The sequence below is a fragment of the Crotalus tigris genome, unplaced genomic scaffold (genome assembly GCF_016545835.1).
Source record: "Crotalus tigris isolate CLP2741 ecotype Arizona unplaced genomic scaffold, ASM1654583v1 scf7180000022970.308977840:1548163, whole genome shotgun sequence".
NCBI lineage: Eukaryota > Metazoa > Chordata > Lepidosauria > Squamata > Viperidae > Crotalus > Crotalus tigris.
The window spans coordinates 907,219-926,584 of NW_024099557.1; the positions used below are offsets into that span (position 1 = coordinate 907,219).

The window sequence follows — 19,366 nt, forward strand, 5'->3', positions numbered from 1 at the left end:
CATTTATTAAATTTATATGCCACCCATTTCACTGTGAAGCAGTCTTTGGGCTCATTATTCTATCGTTGATGATCTTACCTAATTTGGGTCATGAAAGATCTGCCAGAAAACAACCAAGCTCAAAGAACACCAAGGATCCCACAGTCTTCCTCCTCCTCCTCCTCCTCCTCCTCCTCTCTTCTTCCTCCTCCTCCTCTTCTTCTTCTTCTTCTCCTCCTCCTCTTCCTTTTCTTCTTCTTCTTCTTCTTCTTCTTCTTCTTCTTCTTCTTCTTCTCCTCCTCCTCCTCCTCTTCTTCTCCTCCTCTTCCTCTTCTTCTTCTTCTTCTTCTCTTCTTCTCCTCCTCTCTTCCTTCTTCTTCTTCTTCTTCTTCTTCTTCTTCTTCTTCTTCTTCTTCTTCTTCTTCTTCTTCTTCTTCTTCTTCTATGGCTTCTTCTCCTCCTCTTCCTCCTCCTCCCTCCCCTTCTTCTTCTCCTCCTCCTCCCCCTCCTCCTCCTCCTCCTCCTCTTCCTCTTCCTCTTCTTGTTCTTCTTCTTCTTGTTGTTGTTGTTCTTCTTCTCCTCCTCCTCCTCCTCCTCCTCCCTCCCCTTCTCCTTCTCCTCCTCCTCTCCACAAACCCCTCTCTCTTCTAGCACTGATGATGTTACACCACAGTCTTCCTCTTCCTCCTCTTCCTCATCATCTTCCTTCTCCTCTTCTTCTTTCTCCTCACCTCCTCCTCCTCCTTCTCTTCCTTTTCTTCTTCTTCTTCTTCTTCTTCTTCTTCTTCTTCTTCTTCTTCTTCTTCTTCTTCTTCTTCTTCTTCTCCTCGTCCTCCTCCTCCTCTTCCTTTTCTTCTTCTTCTTCTTCTTCTTCTTCTTCTTCTTCTTCTTCTTCTTCTTCTTCTTCTTCTTCTTCTTCTTCTTCTTGTCCTCTTCTTCTTTTCTTCTTCTTCTTCTTCTTCTTCTTCTTCTTCTTCTTCTTCTTCTTCTTCTTCTTCTTCTTCTTCTTCTTCTTCTTCTTCTTCTTCTTCTTCTTCTCCTCGTCCTCCTCCTCCTCTTCCTTTTCTTCTTCTTCTTCTTCTTCTTCTTCTTCTTCTTCTTCTTCTTCTTCTTCTTCTTCTTCTTCTTCTTCTTCTTCTTCTTCTTCTATGGCTTCTTCTCCTCCTCTTCCTCCTCCTCCCTCCCCTTCTACTTCTCCTCCTCCTCTCCACAAACCCCTCTCTCTTCTAGCACTGATGATGTTACACCACAGTCTTCCTCTTCCTCCTCTTCCTCATCATCTTCCTTCTCCTCTTCTTCTTTCTCCTCCTTCTCCTCCTTCTCCTCCTCTTCCTCCCCTCCTCCTCTCCACAAACCCCACTCCCTTCTAGCACTGATGATGTTACCTAGTTGGGTACTGAAACGTCTGCAAGAAAACAACCAGGCTCAGACAGCACCAAGGACCCCTCATTTTAACCCTGAGCTGCAAATATTCTCCTTTATTGATACATTGCATCTTCTTAAGTTGCCTCCGTGTCTCACACTGGCAGGGCATCTCCCCATTCTTATTTTTGCCTGCCTACCTGTTTCTCTCCCCTTCTTCCTCTCTGCCCACCTTCTACCTCCCCGTCCCCAAACGTTTTCACGGTGGACTAAAAATCCAAACAGTCAAATAGACAATTTTTCACTTCCTGCAAGTCTGCTTTCTTTCCTCGGACTGAGTTTCCAGATAGCCAAAGGAGTGGATGGTGCTGTTAGCCTTGGTGGTTCTGGAGGGCAAGGCTAGAGCTGAATGTTTGGGGACAGCGAAGATTTTGGGTCCTTATTTAGTTGTATCGCCGCCTTTATTATTTTAACAAATAGCTCAAGGCAACAAATATATCTAACACATTTTCCACCACCACCTGTGAGGTGGGTTGGGCTGAGAGAGAGAGAGAGAGGGGGGGGGAGAGAGGGGGAGAGAGAGAGAGAGGGGGGGAGAGAGGGGGAGAGAGAGGGGGGAGGGAGGGAGGGAGAGGAGAGAGAGAGAGAGGGGGAGAGAGGAGAGAGAGGGGGGAGAGAGAGAGAGGGAGAGAGGGGAGAGAGAGAGAGAGAGAGAGGGGAGAGAGGGGGAGAGAGAGGAGAGGGAGAGGAGAGAGAGGGGGAGGAGAGAGGGGGGGAGGGAGAGAGAGAGAGAGAGAGGAGGGAGAGAGAGGGGGAGAGGAGGAGGGGAGGGAGGGAGTGAGAGAGAGAGAGAGGGGGGGAGAGAGGGGGAGAGAGAGGGGGGAGGGAGGGAGGGAGAGAGAGAGAGAGGGGGGAGAGGGGGAGAGAGAGGGGGGAGGGAGGGAGGGAGAGAGAGAGAGGGAGAGAGAGAGAGAGGGAGGGAGGGAGGGACTGGATCATATTGATCATTTAAGGCCAGGACTTTGGACACAAACTGTGCAATTGAAAGATTTCAGCCTTGAATAGATGACCTCTAATGCACCTTTTAAGGCAGGGACATTGAATCTTGGCAACTTTAAGACCTGTGGGACTTCAACTCCTAGAATTCCCCAGCCAGGCATGGCTGGCTGGGGGATTCTGGGAACTGAAGTCCACAAGTCTTAAAGTTGCCAAGGTTGGATACTCCTGCTCTAAAGCGACTAGTCTCTCAATGATTTTTCTTTTTTTAAAAAAAACAGAAATAGTTATTTTGACTGCAGTTTCTTACATCCTCATCTACTCCGGATTAAGTTCAGTTAGAACAATTAGCCAGTGGAACAACTTGCCTCCAGAAGTGGTGAATGCTCCAACACTGGAAGTTTTAAAGAAGAGACGGGACAGCCATTTGTCTGAAATGGTAAAGGGTTTCCTGCCTGAGCAGGGGGTTGGACTAGATGACCTCCAAGGTCCCTTCCATTATTATTATTATTATTATGTATCATCGCACAGTCAGCCAGATGTTCAGACTGGATTTGGCATTTTGTCCACCTATCGAGTCCTTACCCAGGACCTGGGAGAGGCAGATGTGGATGTTTGATGGTATTATAGATATTGTCGCAGGATGGAAGCAGTTCCTAGTAAGGCCGCCTTTTGCAATTGACTAATAGCGAATTTGTCAATGCCGATGATGGTGTTCAAGTGATGCTCCAGTTGTTTTTTTATTTTTATTATTATTATTATTATTATACATTCCCTTTTTTCTTCATTGTAGCAGGAGAGTTCTTTTAGTCTGAATCAGGGGTCTTCAAACTTGGCCCTTTTATGACTTGTGGACTTCAACTCCCAGAATTCCTCAGCCAGGCACACATGTCATAAAAGGACCAAGTTTGAAGACCCCTGGTCTATGCGGTGCCCCAAAGAACCAGCAGGTGACCAGTTTTTCTGCTTAAACCAATTTCATTCCAAAGCAGAAAACTTTCGTGATTTGAAGCTCACCTCGCCAGATGCATTTCTCTAACCTCTGGATTCTTCTCTCCACCTGCAACTACGTAACCCATCCTTTCCTTCTTTTAACAACATTTTTCATAAAAAAGAACACCCTGCATCTTTTGTTTCTGCTGCAAGTCACTAAAGGGTGTTTTGGGAAAGTATTGAAAGGGATCATAAGAGAGCCGTGTTTTTTATGATGGCAAATGTAGCCTTGTTCAGCTCTGCAAAACAGGTGAATTCTTGTCCAGCCTTTGAACCCACAGCCCCACCTCTTCGCTCAGGACCTAAAGGGCCATAGCAATTAATCTCTCTGTTGCTTTACGTCAGCCAGCCTTATCATTGCCTTCTACTCTGTCCTGCTGTTCCTTCTCCCCTAAATGACATTTTGAAAGACGGCACTTACCTCCAAGGGAAGCTTTGGCTGCTGTGTTCTTTGGAAGTCATTGCTTCTCGCACACCGATGCAAATGGGGCGCGCTGCGTTGTTAGACAAAAGGCAGGCAACAGGGAGACAAAAATCATTAGGACTTTTTGCTTTCATGCTGGATGTTGGAAATCTCCGGCGTTTTCTTTGCCGGCCGCAGAAATTTAGGCAGTCTCTGCTTTGAAAAGAGTCCAAAAGACTCTGAGTGGTTCTATCTAGACTAAAAGCCCCTCCCTCCCTGGGTTGAGAGAGAGAGAGAGAGAGAGAGAGAGAGAGAGAGAGAGAGAGAGAGAGAGAAACAAAAACAGAGACAGAGACAGAGACAGAGACAGAAAAAGAGAGATTGTGTGTGTAAAAGAGAGAGAAAGAAAGGAGAGAAAAAAGAAAGAGAAAAAGTGAGAGAAAGAGAGCAAGAAAGAGACACACAAAAACACACAGAGAAAAAGAGTGTGTGTGTGTGAGAGAGAGAGAGAGAGAAAGAGAAAAAGAGGAGGAGAAAAAGAAAGAGAGGAAGAGGACGAGAAAGGGAAAAGAGATAAAGAGGGAGAGAAAGAAACAGACAAAAACAGAGACAGAAAAAGAGATTGTGTGTGTGAAAGAGAAAGAGAGAGAAAGAGGAGAGAGAGAGAAAAAAGAAAAAGAGTGGGAGAAAAAGTGAGAAAGAGAGCGAGAAAGAAAGAGACACACAAAAACGGAGAAAAAGAGTGTGTGTGTGCGAGAGAGAGAGAGAGAAAGAGGAGGAGAAAAAGAAAGAGAGGAAGAGGACGAGAAAGGGAAAAGAGATAAAGAGGGAGAGAGAAAGAAACAGACAAAAACAGAGACAGAAAAAGAGAGATTGTGTGTGTGAGAGAGAAAGAGAAAGAGAGAGAGAAAGAGGAGAGAGAAAAAAGAGAAAAGAGAAAAAAGAGTGAGAGAAAAAGTGAGAGGAAGAGAGTGAGAAAGAGATACACAAAACAGGGAGAAAAAGTGTGTGTGTGTGTGTGTGTGTGTGTGTGTGAGAGAGAGAGAGAGAGAGAGAGAGAGAGAGAGAGAGAGAGAGAGAGAATTCCAACTCTAGCAGAGATAAAAACCCCTTCCTTACTGGGTGACATAGAAAGCTCACTTCAGATTGGAAACTGGGGGTCCATCTCATAGATAAAAGCCGAGAAGCATCCCAGGCTGAGCCTGTAACAGGTGTGAGAGCCAAGCTTTGTACCAGCTGCCTGTGATGAAGGGGTGTGGCCTATGCTCCCTGGCCAATCAGCAGAAAGCCCCTGGGAGGTCTGAACAGTCTAGCCTGAAGATGCCAGGGGAGGAAAAGGGGACAACCTGTGTGAGTGTTACCAGACTTCAGGGCAGCTCATTGTTTTTCTTAATATTACACACCAACAATTCCACTCCAGGGTTCTCCCTCAAGGCACTGGTGATTAGATTCAAATGATCCTTTCCTACACAAGATATGAAGACCCAGTTCTCTGAAGGAGGTTCTGTGCCTGGGAAAGATGGAAGAGGAGAGGAGAGGAGAGAAGAGAAGAGAGCTGGAAGGGACCTTGGAGGTCTTCTAGTCCAGCCCCCTGCTCAAGCAGGAGAACCTATACCATCTCAGACAAGTGACTGTCCAGTCTCTTCTTAAAAACCTCCAGCGATGGAGCGCCCACGATTTCTGGAGGCAAAGCTGTTCTACTGGTTGACTGTCCTCACTGTTAGGAAGTTTCTCCTTAATTCCAGGTTGCTTCTCTCGTTGGTCAGTTTCCAACCGTTGTTTCTTGTCCTGCTCTCTGGTGCTTTGGAGAATAATTTGACTCCCTCTTCTTGGTGGCAGCCCCTCAAATACTGGAACACTGCTATCAGCCCCCCCCCATATTTCTTCTTTTCTTTAGATTAGACAAACCCAAGTCCTGTAGCCGTTCTTCATATGTTGTAGTCTCTGGGCCTTGGATCGTCTTAGTTGCTCTTCTCTGAATTTTCTCCAAAGTCTCAACGTCTTTTTTGTAGTATGGTGACCAAAACTGGCTGCAGTATTCCAGGTGTGGTCTTACTAGGGTTTTATAAAGCGGTACTAACACTTCGCGTGATCTTGATTCTATGCCTCTGTTTATACAACCCAGGATTGCATTATCTTTTTTGGCTGCTGCTGCACATGGATGGCTCATGGTCAAGTGATCGTCCACTAGGACTCCAAGGTCCCTCTCACAGTTGCTGTTCTTGAGAAGAGAAGAGAGGCTCCAGGTTGCTTCTCTCCTTGATCAGTTTCCATCCATTGCTTCTTGTCCAGCCTTCTGGTGCTTTGGAAAATAGGTGGACCCCCCACCCCTCTTCTTTTTGGCAGCCCCTCAGATACTAGAACAGTCAGCATATGCATTTTTACTCTCTCCTGTCTAATCCCCCCTCCAACCTTTACACTTTTTCAGGCCATTTTTTCCTCATAATCCTTCTGGAATAATTACCTACACATGGAAGAAGACAGTGTAGGTCGAAATGGTTATAGCAAAGAGATATTATAATAAAAAGATAACAAGAGTCAGCTTGGCCAAGTGGTTAGGGCACCAGGCTAGAAACTGGGAGACTGGGAGTTCTAGTCCTGCCTTAGACATGAAGGCCAGCTGAGTGACTTTGGGCCAATCACCAGGAGATGGTGAGTTCTAGTCCTGCCTTAGGCATGAAAGCCCGCTAATGACTTTGGCCAATCATCAGGAGACGGTGAGTTCTAGTTCCATCTTAAGGCATAAAAGCCAGCTGGGTGATTTTGGGCCAATCACCAGGAGACGGTGAGTTTTAGTCCCACCTTAGGCATGAAAGCCCGCTAATGACTTTGGGCCAATCACCAGGAGATGGTGAGTTCCAGTCCCATCTTAAGGCATGAAAATGGGCTGGGTAACTTTGGGCCAATCACCAGGAGACGGAGAATTGTAGTCCCATTCCACCTTAAGTTCAAGTCCCACTTTAGGCATGAAAGCTAGCTGAGTGACTTTGGGCCAATCACCAGGAGATGGTGAGTTCTAGTTCTGCCTTAGGCATGAAAGCCCGCTAATGACTTTGAACCAATCATCAGGAGATGGTGAGTTCCAGTCCCATCTTAAGGCATGAAAATGGGCTGGGTAACTTTGGGCCAATCACCAGGAGACGGTGAATTGTAGTCCCATCCCACCTTAAGTTCTAGTCCCACTTTAGGCATAAAAGCCAGCTGGGTGACTTTGGGCCAGTAACTCTCTTCCAATCTAATCCATCTGACAAGGTTGTTGTGAGGAAAACAGTGGGAGAAAGGAAGGAGTATTTGGTATGTTTGCCATCTTGAGTTATTTACAAAGTAATAATGGCGGGGTAAAAAACAAAAAAGAGAGAGAGAGGGAGAGGGAGAGAGGGGGAGAGAGAGAGAGAGAGGGAGAGAGAGGGGAGAGGGAGAGGGAGAGAGAGAGAGGGAGAGGGAGAGAGGGAGAGAAAGATAGGGAGAGGGAGAGAGAGAGAGAGAGGGAGAGAGAGGGAGAGAGAGAGAGGGAGAGGGAGAGAGGGGAGAGGGAGAGAGAGAGAGGGAGAGAAAGATAGGGAGAGGGAGAGAGAGAGGGAGAGAGAGGGAGAGAGGGAGAGGGAGAGGGAGAGAGAGAGGGAGGGAGGGAGAGAGGGAGAGGGAGGGAGAGAGGGAGAGGGAGAGAGAGGGAGAGGGAGAGAGAGGGAGAGGGAGAGAGAGGGAGAGGGAGAGGGAGAGAGAGAGAATATTTCAAGTAAAACTCTATTGATCCTCATGACCCATAGACTTTTATTGGGGGGAATAAGGTTTTTTGGGGGGGACAACTTTTCCTCCCCACAAAAGAACACTTCCATGCTGGTCCTGACCCCCACCCCACCCCTTTCCATGAGCTTTCAGGGAACTTCTCAGTGGCCCCAGAATGTACTTTGAAAAAGCGAGGCTTAGGTTTGTATGTAGAGTATTTTCTCTTCAGACACACTGGTACGTGTGTCTCCGTGACAGAGAGATCAGCTTGTTCCCAGGGACAGCAGCGATCAAATATGCAAGAGTAAAACAGCTTTGAGTCAGGTTCTGGTTGCGGGGGGGAGGGGGGGCAACCAGCACCTGCAAAAAGCAATCTCTCTGGCCCCCCCTCGCCTCAGAAAGCTGCCTCTTGTTCTCCAGGGTCTTTGCAAACCCAATCAGCTGTGATCTCCTCAAAGCAGCCCTCAAAACTTTTAGGTGACATGTTCCCGAGAGGGGAAAGGAAGGGAAGCGCAGGCAATGAAAAAATAAAATGAAAATAATAATTTAAAAAAGATCTGTGTTGACTCCTTAGTGGTGCTACTAAACTTACGTGTATCCTGGTAACAGCTGTATTCCGTGCAACTCGAAGGGATGGTGTGTCATGATCTAACTCGGGTTCATATGGGGGGGGGGGAGAGAAAAGGAGGCAAACGGGAATTTCTCGGATTGAAGGGGGGGAAAGGAAACGGGATTTTTTTTTTAAAAAAAGATATTCTGAGCCTTTCCATCTCTTCATTCTAGACCAGTGGTTCTCAACCTGTGGGTCGGGACCCCATTTGGGGTCGAACGACCATTTCACGGGGGTCGCCAAACAAAGCAGTCCGCCATTTTTTCCCCCCTTTTCCTTAGCTGTGCTACTCTAGTCCCATGTTGGGCGTGAAAGCTGACTGGGTGACTTTGGGCCACTCGCCAGGAGATTGGGAGTTCTAGTCCCATGTTGGGCGTGAAAGCTGACTGGGTGACTTTGGGCCACTCGCCAGGAGATTGGGAGTTCTCCCGCCCATGTTGGGCATGAAAGCTGACTGGGTGACTTTGGGCCACTCGCCGTGAAAGCTGACTGGGTGACTTTGGGCCACTCGCCAGGAGATTGGGAGTTCTAGTCCCATGTTGGGCGTGAAAGCTGACTGGGTGACTTTGGGCCACTCGCCAGGAGATTGGGAGTTCTAGTCCCATGTTGGGCGTGAAAGCTGACTGGGTGACTTTGGGCCACTCGCCAGGAGATTGGGAGTTCTAGTCCCATGTTGGGCGTGAAAGCTGACTGGGTGACTTTGGGCCACTCGCCAGGAGATTGGGAGTTCTAGTCCCATGTTGGGCGTGAAAGCTGACTGGGTGACTTTGGGCCACTCGCCAGGAGATTGGGAGTTCTAGTCCCATGTTGGGCGTGAAAGCTGACTGGGTGACTTTGGGCCACTCGCCAGGAGATTGGGAGTTCTAGTCCCATGTTGGGCGTGAAAGCTGACTGGGTGATTTTGGGCCACTCGCCAGGAGATTGGGAGTTCTAGTCCCATGTTGGGCGTGAAAGCTGACTGAGTGACTTTGGGCCACTCGCCAGGAGATTGGGAGTTCTAGTCCCATGTTGGGCGTGAAAGCTGACTGGGTGACTTTGGGCCACTCGCCAGGAGATTGGGAATTCTAGTCCCAGGACAAGCTGGCCGGCTGTGGAGCTGAGGAAAAAGCCTGGGCTTTAAGCTAATTGGGGAATGTGATTTATGACAGTTAATTGAGAGTGGGAGTTGCACTTTGTTACTTTGTATCTGGGGGAAGGGAATTTAGCTTTTGGGTTCAACTACGAAGTGCCGATACTTTGTATCCCAAATAAATGTACTTTAAGGAAGAATTTTGCCTCGAAGTTCTTTTGATGGGTTTCATCTATCGGAACCATGACATTAACCCCCAAATTGCCATTTTCTACCTTAACCATCTTGGGGTCCTGAGCAACAGTCACCATCCCTAAATGAAAGGACAGGCTGACAAAGACTCGGGGAAGATCTTAACATGGAGAAGGAAGAAACGCCTGGATCCAGCACCCCGGACGTGGCTGCCGCCTTAGCGGACGGAGTGCAAGCCAGCACACTAGTGGAGAAGAAATCTTCTCAGGCCTTACAGCGGGGGCTGAGACCCAAAATGTGGGAGCTGATCTGGTCTTCGGAATGGGGCCTGTCCAGTGGAGACTCCAAACCCTTCGAGAGGACCTTGCCAAACGCACGTTCTTCAAAAGCGTCCAAAGTTGCTTTGCAAGAAGGAACCTCTTGAGAATCACGTTCCCTGAGCCACTGGAGCAGTGCTTCTCAACCTGTGGGTCGGGACCCCATTTGGGGTCGAACAACCATTTCACGGGGGTCGCCAAACAACGCAGTCCGCCATTTTTCCCCCCTTTTCCTTAGCTGTGCTAGTCCCTTTTATTCTATTGGCTTTTGAAAGCCAATAGAATAGACTCTCTTGAATAGAGTCTAATTCTATTGGCTTTCAAAAGCCAATAGGAATTGTCCAGGCTGTCTGTGCCCTCCTGAGCCCGCCAAAAGTCCCATTCTGCAAATGGTGCTGCACCAGTTGTGTAGTCCTCGACTTACGACCGGTTGAATAGTCCTCGACTTATGACCGGTTGGGGGTCAAGGCATTAAAAAGGTTGAGAACCACTGCGCTGGAGAGTCAGGAAATCGATGAAGACTGAGGACTCCGGAGATTGGAAGTACCTGTCCGTGATCCGTAGCCAATCGGTGGAGAAGTTGGTGGAGAGGTTTGAGGGGCTAGAGATGAAGAGTGGGGAGCAATCCTCTGACTCTTCCCATGCAAGTGATCATGATGATCGGTGGAGCAGACGCCAATCCATGCCTAAAAGAAGCCCCAGCCCCGTCTATGGAGCACAAGCAGCTTCCCCGTCTTCGAGGCGCCAACAACGTAGAGAACTATGTCAAGAGCTGTGCTGTATGTGCCACCATGAAAAGAATTCCGGAAACCCCCCTGGGAATATTACAACCAGTTGTGGACCCTTCCCAACCCATGGGAGTTGTACTTTGTTACTTTGTATCTGGGGGAGGGGAATTTAGTTTTTGGGTTCAACTATGTAGTGCCGATACTTTGTATCCTGAATAAATGTACTTTAAGGAAGAATTTTGCCTTGAAGTTCTTTTGATGGGTTTCATCTATCGGAACCATGACATTATTATTATTATTATTGTTATTGTGGATCATCGCACAGTCAGCCAGATGTTCAGACTGGATTTAGCATTTTGTCTACCTATCGAGTCCTTACCCAGGACCTGGGATAGGCAGATGTGGATGTTTGATGGTATTACAGATATCGTCGCAGGATGGAAGCAGTTCCTAGTAAGGCCGCCTTTTGCAATTGACTAATAGCGAATTTGTCAATGCCAATGGGGTTCAAGTGGTGCTCCAGTTGTTTTGGGATTGCACCCAAGGAGCCTATTACTATTGGTACTACCCTTGCTTGCTTTTGCCACAGTCTTTCTATTTCTATTTGTAGGTCTTTGTATTTTGTTATCTTCTCCAGTTCTTTCTCGTCTATTCTGCTATTATTGTTGTTGTTGTTGTTGTTATTATTATTATTATTATTATTATTATTATTATTATTATTATTATTATCAAGGGAGCCACTTTTGACATGGGAAAAAGTTTGTGGGCATCACAATAAGTTGGTATGGTATTGGATCGATATTTGAGGATATTATGCTAGTGAACAGTGGCAAGGGAAGAAGCAGACAGACCAGCCAGCCAGCATTGGGATCCGGTTCACTCAGCCTCATCCTTTTAAAAATTCGGAGAATATGCAGCTTTTTAGATCAGCGGTTCTAAGCCCTTGACCTTGGACGATGGTATAAGTGAATTCTTTTCGAAAGGGCAGACTGAATGGAACCAGGGAACTCTAAATTAAGCTCAAGGTTGCCTCAGAGATCATGCTATTCAAGCAAGCAGCAATGAATCCCTATTTTTTTTTTTTTGCATGTGTGCACCAAAAGGAAATATTTAATTTGGAAATTTGAATTGGGTATACTAGTCAAAGTCCCACTCAACCATGAATTTAATTTGGATTTGTTATTTGATTCTAACTGTTCAGCTAATTCAGAAAATTTATCCACATCTGGCTCGTTGAATTGCATTATTTCTTCTTGGTCTTTTGTATCAATTCAGGGGGAGGACACCTTTGTCCATGCACAGCAATCATCCCAGGTATGGAGGGTTCAGTTTATTTATTTATTTATTTATGAGACTTATATACCACTTTAAGTGCAAGCACTCTCTAAGCGGTGTACACCAGTAAGCAATGTATATATATATTTACATTGCCCCCAATAATCTGGGTCCTCATTTTACCTACCTCGGAAGGATGGAAGGCTGAGTCAACCTTGAGCCGGTGAGATTTGAACCGCTGACCTGCTGAACACAGTCAGCTAAAGTGGCCTACAGTACTGCACTCTAACTGCTGCGCCACCTATTTCAAATGAAATAGGGTCTCCTGCTTGAGAGAGGGGGGGCTGGACTACAAGACCTCCAAGGTCCCTTCCAGCTGAATTCTGATTGATTGATTGAATGAATTTTTGATAACATGAGGGGTGATTTTCAGTTGCTGGTAAATGGGGATTAATTTCTCCTTAGGGCTGAAGTCTTTCCCCTTCTGTACATCTGGAGGAAGCTTTTGACATATCAGGATTGGGACAAAACCATCTTTTTAATTGTTTTTTAATCGGTTCGGAACATTTTTAACAATAGTTCTTGACTTATGGCTATTCGCTTAGTGACTGAAATTACAATAGCACTGAGAAGCGACTTATGATCTGTCCTCACACTTATAGTAGCCACTGTGAGAGGGATCTCGGAGTCCTAATGGACAATCACTTAAATAGGAGCCAACCGTGTGCTGCAGCTGCCAAAAAAGCCAACACAGTGCTAGGCTGCATTAACAGAGGGATAGAATCAAGATCACGTGAAATGTTAATACTACTTTACAATGTCTTGGAAAGGCCACACTTGGAATACTGCATCCAGTTTCGGTCACCATGATGTAAAAAAGATGTTGAGACTCTAGAAAGAGTGCAGAGAAGAGCAAGAAAGATGATCAAGGGACTGGAGGCTAAAACATATAAGGAACGATTGCTGGAATTGTCTAGTTTAATGAAGAGAAGGACAAGGTGTGACAGGATAGCCGTATTCCAGTATCTCAGGGGCTGCTCCAAAGAAGAGGGAGTCAAGCTATTCTCCAAAGCGCCTGAAGGCAGGACAAGAAGCAACGGATGGAAACTGACCAAGGAGACAACAACCTAGAACTAAGGAGAAATTTCCTGACAGTTAGAACAATTAATCAGTGGAACAACCTGCCTCCAGAAGTGGTGAATGCTCCAACACTGGAAGTTTTTAAGAAGAGACTGGACAGCCATTTGTCTGAAATGGTACAGGGTTTCCTGACTGAGCAGGGGGTTAGACTAGATGACCTCCAAGGTCCCTTCCAACTTTATTATTATTATTATGACTGTTGTAGCACCGCCACGGTCACGTGGTCAAAATTTGGGCGCTTGGCAACTGGTGTGTAATTTACAATGGTTGTGGGGTCGTGTGATCACCAAATGCAACCTTCCCAGCCAGACCTGTACAAGCAAAAGTCAATGGGGAAGCTAGACTTGCTTAATGACTGCATGATTCATTTAACAACTGCAGTGATTTCGTTAACAACTGTGGCAAAAAAAAAAAGGTCGTATAGTCAAGCGCCAGTCATTGAACAACTACCAGTGGAAATTCTGGTCCCCATTGTGGTTGTTAAGTCGAGGATTGCCATTCCAGGTGACTGTATCTGTTATGCGTGTTCAGAATCCTCCAGGGGTTTGCATTAGGAAATAATGAGGCTTTTGTCCTTGGCTCTTTGTTTATGAGCAAAACAATCTGGGCTGGCTTGGTGGTCAGCTATTGTTTAGTCTACTCAAAAACTCATCTCAAATATTGCATCCAGTCTTTTAAAAAAAGAGCCTGAATAGAGTAGAATGCAGGGCAAAAAAAGGGAAATGATCAGAGGATTGAAAAGAAAAACCTATAAGGGGCATATTTGCAGAATAACAAGAGTTGGAAGGGGTCTTGGAGGTCTTCTAGTCCAACCCCCTGCACACGCAGAAGACTCTATACCATTTGAAACAAAAGGTTATCCAATCTCTTCTTTAAAACTTCCAGTGTTGGGGCATTCACAACTTCTGGAGGCAAGTCGTCCCACTGATTAAATTGTTCTGTTAGGAAATTCCTCCTTATTTCTAGGTTGCTTCTCTCCTTGATTAGTTTCCATCCGTTGCTTCTTGTCCTGACTTCAGGTGCTTTGGAGAATAGGTTGACCCCCTTTTTTGTGGCAGCCCCTGAGATATTGGAAGACTGCTATCATGCTGACCCTATTCCTTCTTTTTGTTACTAGACATACCCAGATCCTTCAACTGTTCTTCATGTTTTAACCTCCAGTCCCCTGATCATCCTTGTTGCTCTTCTCTGCACTTTTTCTAGACTAGACTCTCAATGTCTTTTTTTACATTGTGGTGAACATGTATCAGCCAATGTCTGAATCAAATCTGCTGGTTGGGTGATTAAAAGAGGGCTTCCTTCAAAGGTTCCCTCATGAGAGGTCCATGCTACATGGACAAGTTGACTGGACTTCTTAACATTGGCCATCTTTCCTTGGAAGACACTCCCAAGTGAAGTTCAAATAGTCCCAACCAAGTGTTGGTAATACTGAGATGTGTGGACTTCAACTCCTAGAATTCCCCAGCCAACATTGCTGAGGAATTCTGGGAGTTGAAGTCCACTTCTCTTAAAGTGGCCGAAGTTGAGATTCCAAGGTCTGGAACAGAGGTCTTCAAACTTGGCCCTTTTATGACTTGTGGACCAACACAAGTCATAAAAGGGCCAAGTTTGAAGACCCCTGGTTTGGAATCTCAGGCCCAGTTCTAACGCTTTAGATCAGACAGGTCAAACTCGTGACATTAATAATAATAATAATAATAATAATATAATTTGCCTGTAAGCAAAAACTGGTGGGATCATAAAATAGAGAAAGTCATAGAAAATGATAAAATTAAACTGCTCTGGGACTTCAGAATTCAAACAGACAAGCACCTGCAACATAACACCCCAGACTTAACAATTGTCGATAAGAAAGACAAAAAAGTCTGGATAGTGGGACGTGGCAGTGCCTGGAGACAGCAGAATAGACGAGAAAGAACTGGAGAAGATAACAAAATACAAAGACCTACAAATAGAAATAGAAAGACTGTGGCAAAAGCAAGCAAGGGTAGTACCAATAGTAATAGGCTCCTTGGGTGCAATCCCAAAACAACTGGAGCACCACTTGAACACCATTGGCACTGACAAATTCGCTATTAGTCAATTGCAAAAGGCGGCCTTATTAGGAACTGCTTCCATCCTGCGACGATATCTGTAATACCATCAAACATCCACATCTGCCTATCCCAGGTCCTGGGTAAGGACTCGATAGGTAGACAAAATGCCAAATCCAGTCTGAACATCTGGCTGACTGTGCGATGATCGATAATAATAATAATAATAGTAATGATGATGATGATATTGGAAGGGACCTTGGAGGTCATCTGGTCCAACCTCCAATCACATGCCATTGCACAACATATTGGGAGAGTTTTGCCATTGCTGGCAATGGGGTGGGCACGGGTTCCACGTGACGCGTCCAGCCTGTGGGCCGGCAATTTGACACCCCTGCTTTAGGTTTTCAGCTGACCTTCCCAATGTGCTTTTAGTTTTAATTGTTTTGCTTCTTCGCTATTCAGTTTCTCCGATAGATGGGTGGCCTTGTAAATTGCATCCACAAATAATACATAAATAAGACGGGAAGACTAAGGAGGATTTGAAAGTACTACACCGTAAAGAGATAGTGCCCATTAAAAAATATTCAGTCTGCAGGACATGGAAATATGGATTTAAACTACAGGAAGTAGTTTAATTTTTAAAGGCAGATTCTCACTGAATTTATTAAAAACTATCTAACGTTAAGAGCGGCAACATGGAAACCAAGGGCTCAGAGTGCTTCCAGGTTTCCCTTTCTTGAGATGGTGTTGAAGAGATGGATGGGTCCCCATCCGAGAGTGATGTCTGGAGTGGGCAGGGAGTGACCTGCATGACCTCTAAGAACCCTTTCAAAGATTACAACAGGTTAAGGTGTCTAATTTAGCAGAAATGGCGAAAATCTCCGCCTGTTTGAAGGACTATTCACAAGAAAAATATATTTCAGTATGGAGAAGATGGGTTGATTATATTCAAAAGAAATATGAGACTGAAAAGTATTATCTTGCTTATGAGTAGATTTTAGATTATTTTAAATAGTTCAATATGTTTGAATTTATGTTATTTTTAGTATTATGGTTTAATTATATTATTATTTTTGTTTTTAATTTGTTAATACTTGTTTTGAAAAGGAGTTAAAGTGTGTTATGGATTTGATTGATAGTATAGTCGGGTTATGTTAGTTAGATTATGTTTGTTTATTTTTTACCCTGAAATCAGCTCTGGGAAGTGGGGGAGGGGATGGGAGGGGTATGGGTTATAATGTATTTGTAAAACTTTTAATAAAAAAAAGATTACAACGAGTAAGATACTTTCATTGAGGGATGTCGGCAGGACAGCAATCAAGTTGTGAAATAGTCTAGTTCAGGGGCAGGCAACCATGGCTCTTTTATGACTTGTGGACTTCAACTCCCAGAATTCCTGAGCCAGCCATGCTGAGGGGAAAGGGTGAGGTTTCCAAGCTGAGCCATGCTGGCTCAGGAATTCTGGGAGTTGAAGTCCACCAGTCATAAAAGAGCCAAGGTTGCCTACCCCTGGTATAGTTCATCCCAGTGCCCTCAAAGGTGGTGTGGGCTGTGGACGTTAGTAACTCAAAAGAGTTTTTCAAACTCGGTTACTTGAAGATGTGTGGACTTCAACTCCCAGAATTCCCCAGCCAAGTTTGGAAAAAAAAACCTATACAAACGGTTCTTGACTTACAACCATTCATTTAGTGGCTGTTCAGTTACAGCACTGAAAAAGGTGACTTATGACCATTTTTCACACTGACGACCATTGCAGCATACCCAAGTCACATGATCAAAAGTCGGATGCTTGCCAACGGTCAAGTGTTTATGATGGTTGCAGTGTGCTAAGGTCATGTGACCTTCTGACAAGCAAAACCAGAATGGGGAAAGCCAGATTCACTGAAAAAACTGTGTTACTAACTTCACAACTGCAACGATTTGCTTAACAATTGTGGCAAGAAAGGTTGTAAAATGGAGCAAAAGTCACTTGGAAAAATTTTGGACTCCCAGTCGAGGCCTACGTGTATATGAACTCTTCCGGTGAGGCAGCCAAGTATTTTAGAGAATGAAGGGAAGACAAGAAAGAAAAGAAAACAGGGAAAAGATATATATTCAACATCAAAAGACACAGATCACCAAGACTAAAAATTTATTTAGAACTTAGCTTTCGTCAGCATCTGCTGACATCGTCAGATGTTTAAGCCAGGATTGAGGAACACGTTCAATCCTGGCTTAAACTCTGACGATGTCAGCAGACCCTGACGAAAGCTAAGTTTTAAATAAATTTTTAGTCTTGGTAATTGTGCCTTTTTTTATATTAAATTTTTATTAAGTACAAAGGAAAAAAAAGGATTAAAAACATTGAACATGGTAAATCGTCTTTGACTGACATCTCAGTCCATATTGTACATTAATTACATATAATATACCTATATACAACTATACATTTCTAGTCTCTATTTCAGTTTATCTCTTTACTGTGACCTCCATTGATTGTGCCTTTTGATGTTGAACCTGAATATACTTGAGACTCATATTTTTAAGACTATTTTATATATATATATATATATATATATATATATATATATATATATATATATATATTAGTCTTAAAAATATGAGTATATATATATATGTATATATAAAAAATATGAGTATATACTCTGGAGCTGCATGTGGCTCTTTGAGCCTTCTCCTGTGGCTCCCAGCCTCCTCTGCCATTTGCACAGAGAGGCACTTGCCCTTCCCTGCTTCTCTGTCTCTGTGTGTGTGGGTGGGTGGGGGGAGAGAGACACAGAGAGACCCTTTTGATATCTAAAATGAAGATAACACTGCATATATCCTTTTTTACATTTATGATATATATATGTCTGTATATGTATATATATGTGTATATATATGTATGTGTGTGTATATATATGTATGTATATGTATATGTATATGTATATGTATATGTATATGTATATACATATACATATAATATACATATATATATATATATATATATATATATATATATATATATATATATATATATGTAGGTCTTTGGTTGTTCGGGTTTTCTCCCACGTAAAATTGGAAGTGTCTTGGCGACGTTTCGACGAAGTCCCATTCGTCATCTTCAGGCTGGTGCTTTCAGCTTCGTGCCTCGAGCAGCAATGTGTGGTCTTAGCTGTTTCTTCCTTTTAACTGCCAGTGGGGGTATGAACTGATTGGGTGGGAGCTTGGCTGTGTTCTGATTGGGTGGAGGTGTGTTCTGATTGGTTAGGCTGTGCTCTGATTGGCTGGGGGGTTGGCTGTGCTCTGATTGGCTGGGGGAGTGTTCTGTTTGGTTGTGCTCAGGTTAGTCTGAGTTGCAGAGGGATTCAAGATTTTGGGCTGCCCTGCCATTCCTTGGCTTCGCGTTCGTGGTCGTGCTTCCTCTTCATGGAGGGTGTCAGTTTGCTTCATGTATGGATTGGGGGGTTTAAAGTGGCTAATGATGCAGCTGTGGTCTGGCTTCTGGTTTGTGGTCGTGCCTCATAGTCAGTGTGGCTTTGGGTTTGTTTTTTGCGTGGATGTTTGGTGGTGACCTCCTGTGTGGTTTTTGTGAGTGTGGGTCTGGTATCATTTTTTGTGTTAGGGAGTCGTTTGTCAATGAGGGCGGGTTTCCAAATGGCTGGTAGGCGGGAGGTATCATCTCGCTTGTTCATGCTGTGTGGGCGTTTTTCTATCTCGATGGCTTCTCTGATTATTCTGTTATTAAAATGTTCACTTTTGGCAATGGTTCTGGTATTTTTAAAGTCAATTTCATGTCCTGTAGCTTTAAGGTGTTGGACCAGGGAAGATGTTGGTTCCTCTTTTTTGATTGAGTTCTTATGTTCTTCAATGCGTGCACTTATTCTTCTGTTGGTTTGTCCGATGTATGTGGTGGGACAAGTGGTGCATGGGATTTCGTATACTCCTTGATTTTCTAATTCAATTTTATCTTTGGGGTTTCTAAGGATGGTGGATATTTTTCTGTTTGTGCAGAATGCTGTTTTGATGTTGTGTTTATGGAGGATCTTACTGATTCTGTCTGTGATGCCTTTTATGTATGGGAGGAGGGCTTTGCCGTTTTCTTGTTCTTTGTCTTGGATTTTAGTGGGGGTTTCTTTTTGGATTAGGTTTGTAATCTTATTTCTATGGAATCCATTGGATGTTAGTACATTGGTGAGAGTGTGTAGTTCGGGTTTTAGGTGTTGTTCGTCAGCTAAGCGTTTTGTTCTGGAGATGAGTGTCTTGGCTACAGAGTTGATCTGTGCTGGGTGGTGGTGTGAGAGAGCGTGCAGATAGCGGTTTGTGTGTGTTTTCTTCTGGTAGATGGTGTGTCCTAGGGAGCCATTGGATTTCTTGTAGACTAAGACATCCAGGAAGGGAAGTTGGTTGTTAGCTTCTGTTTCCATGGTGAACTGTATTTTGGGGTGTAGGCTGTTGAGGTGTGTGAGGAAGTTGTCCAGTTTTTCTTTCCCATGTGGCCAGATTATGAAGGTGTCGTCTACGTATCTGAGCCAGAGTTTGGGTTTGTGATCAGATTTTT

General features: G+C 44.6%; 1 protein-coding gene across 2 annotated transcripts in view; it reads right to left on the reverse strand.

Moving 5' to 3' along the window:
* Window positions 1-3,931, reverse strand: part of LOC120297063 (granulocyte colony-stimulating factor receptor-like) — a 63,740-nt gene extending 59,809 nt beyond the window's left edge. For both annotated transcript variants that reach the window (XM_039319278.1, XM_039319279.1), the window contains exon 1: window positions 3,752-3,931. The gene's annotated coding sequence lies outside the window, so the exon portion shown is untranslated. The remainder of the gene's footprint in view (window positions 1-3,751) is intronic.
* Between the last annotated feature and the right edge of the window lie 15,435 nt (window positions 3,932-19,366).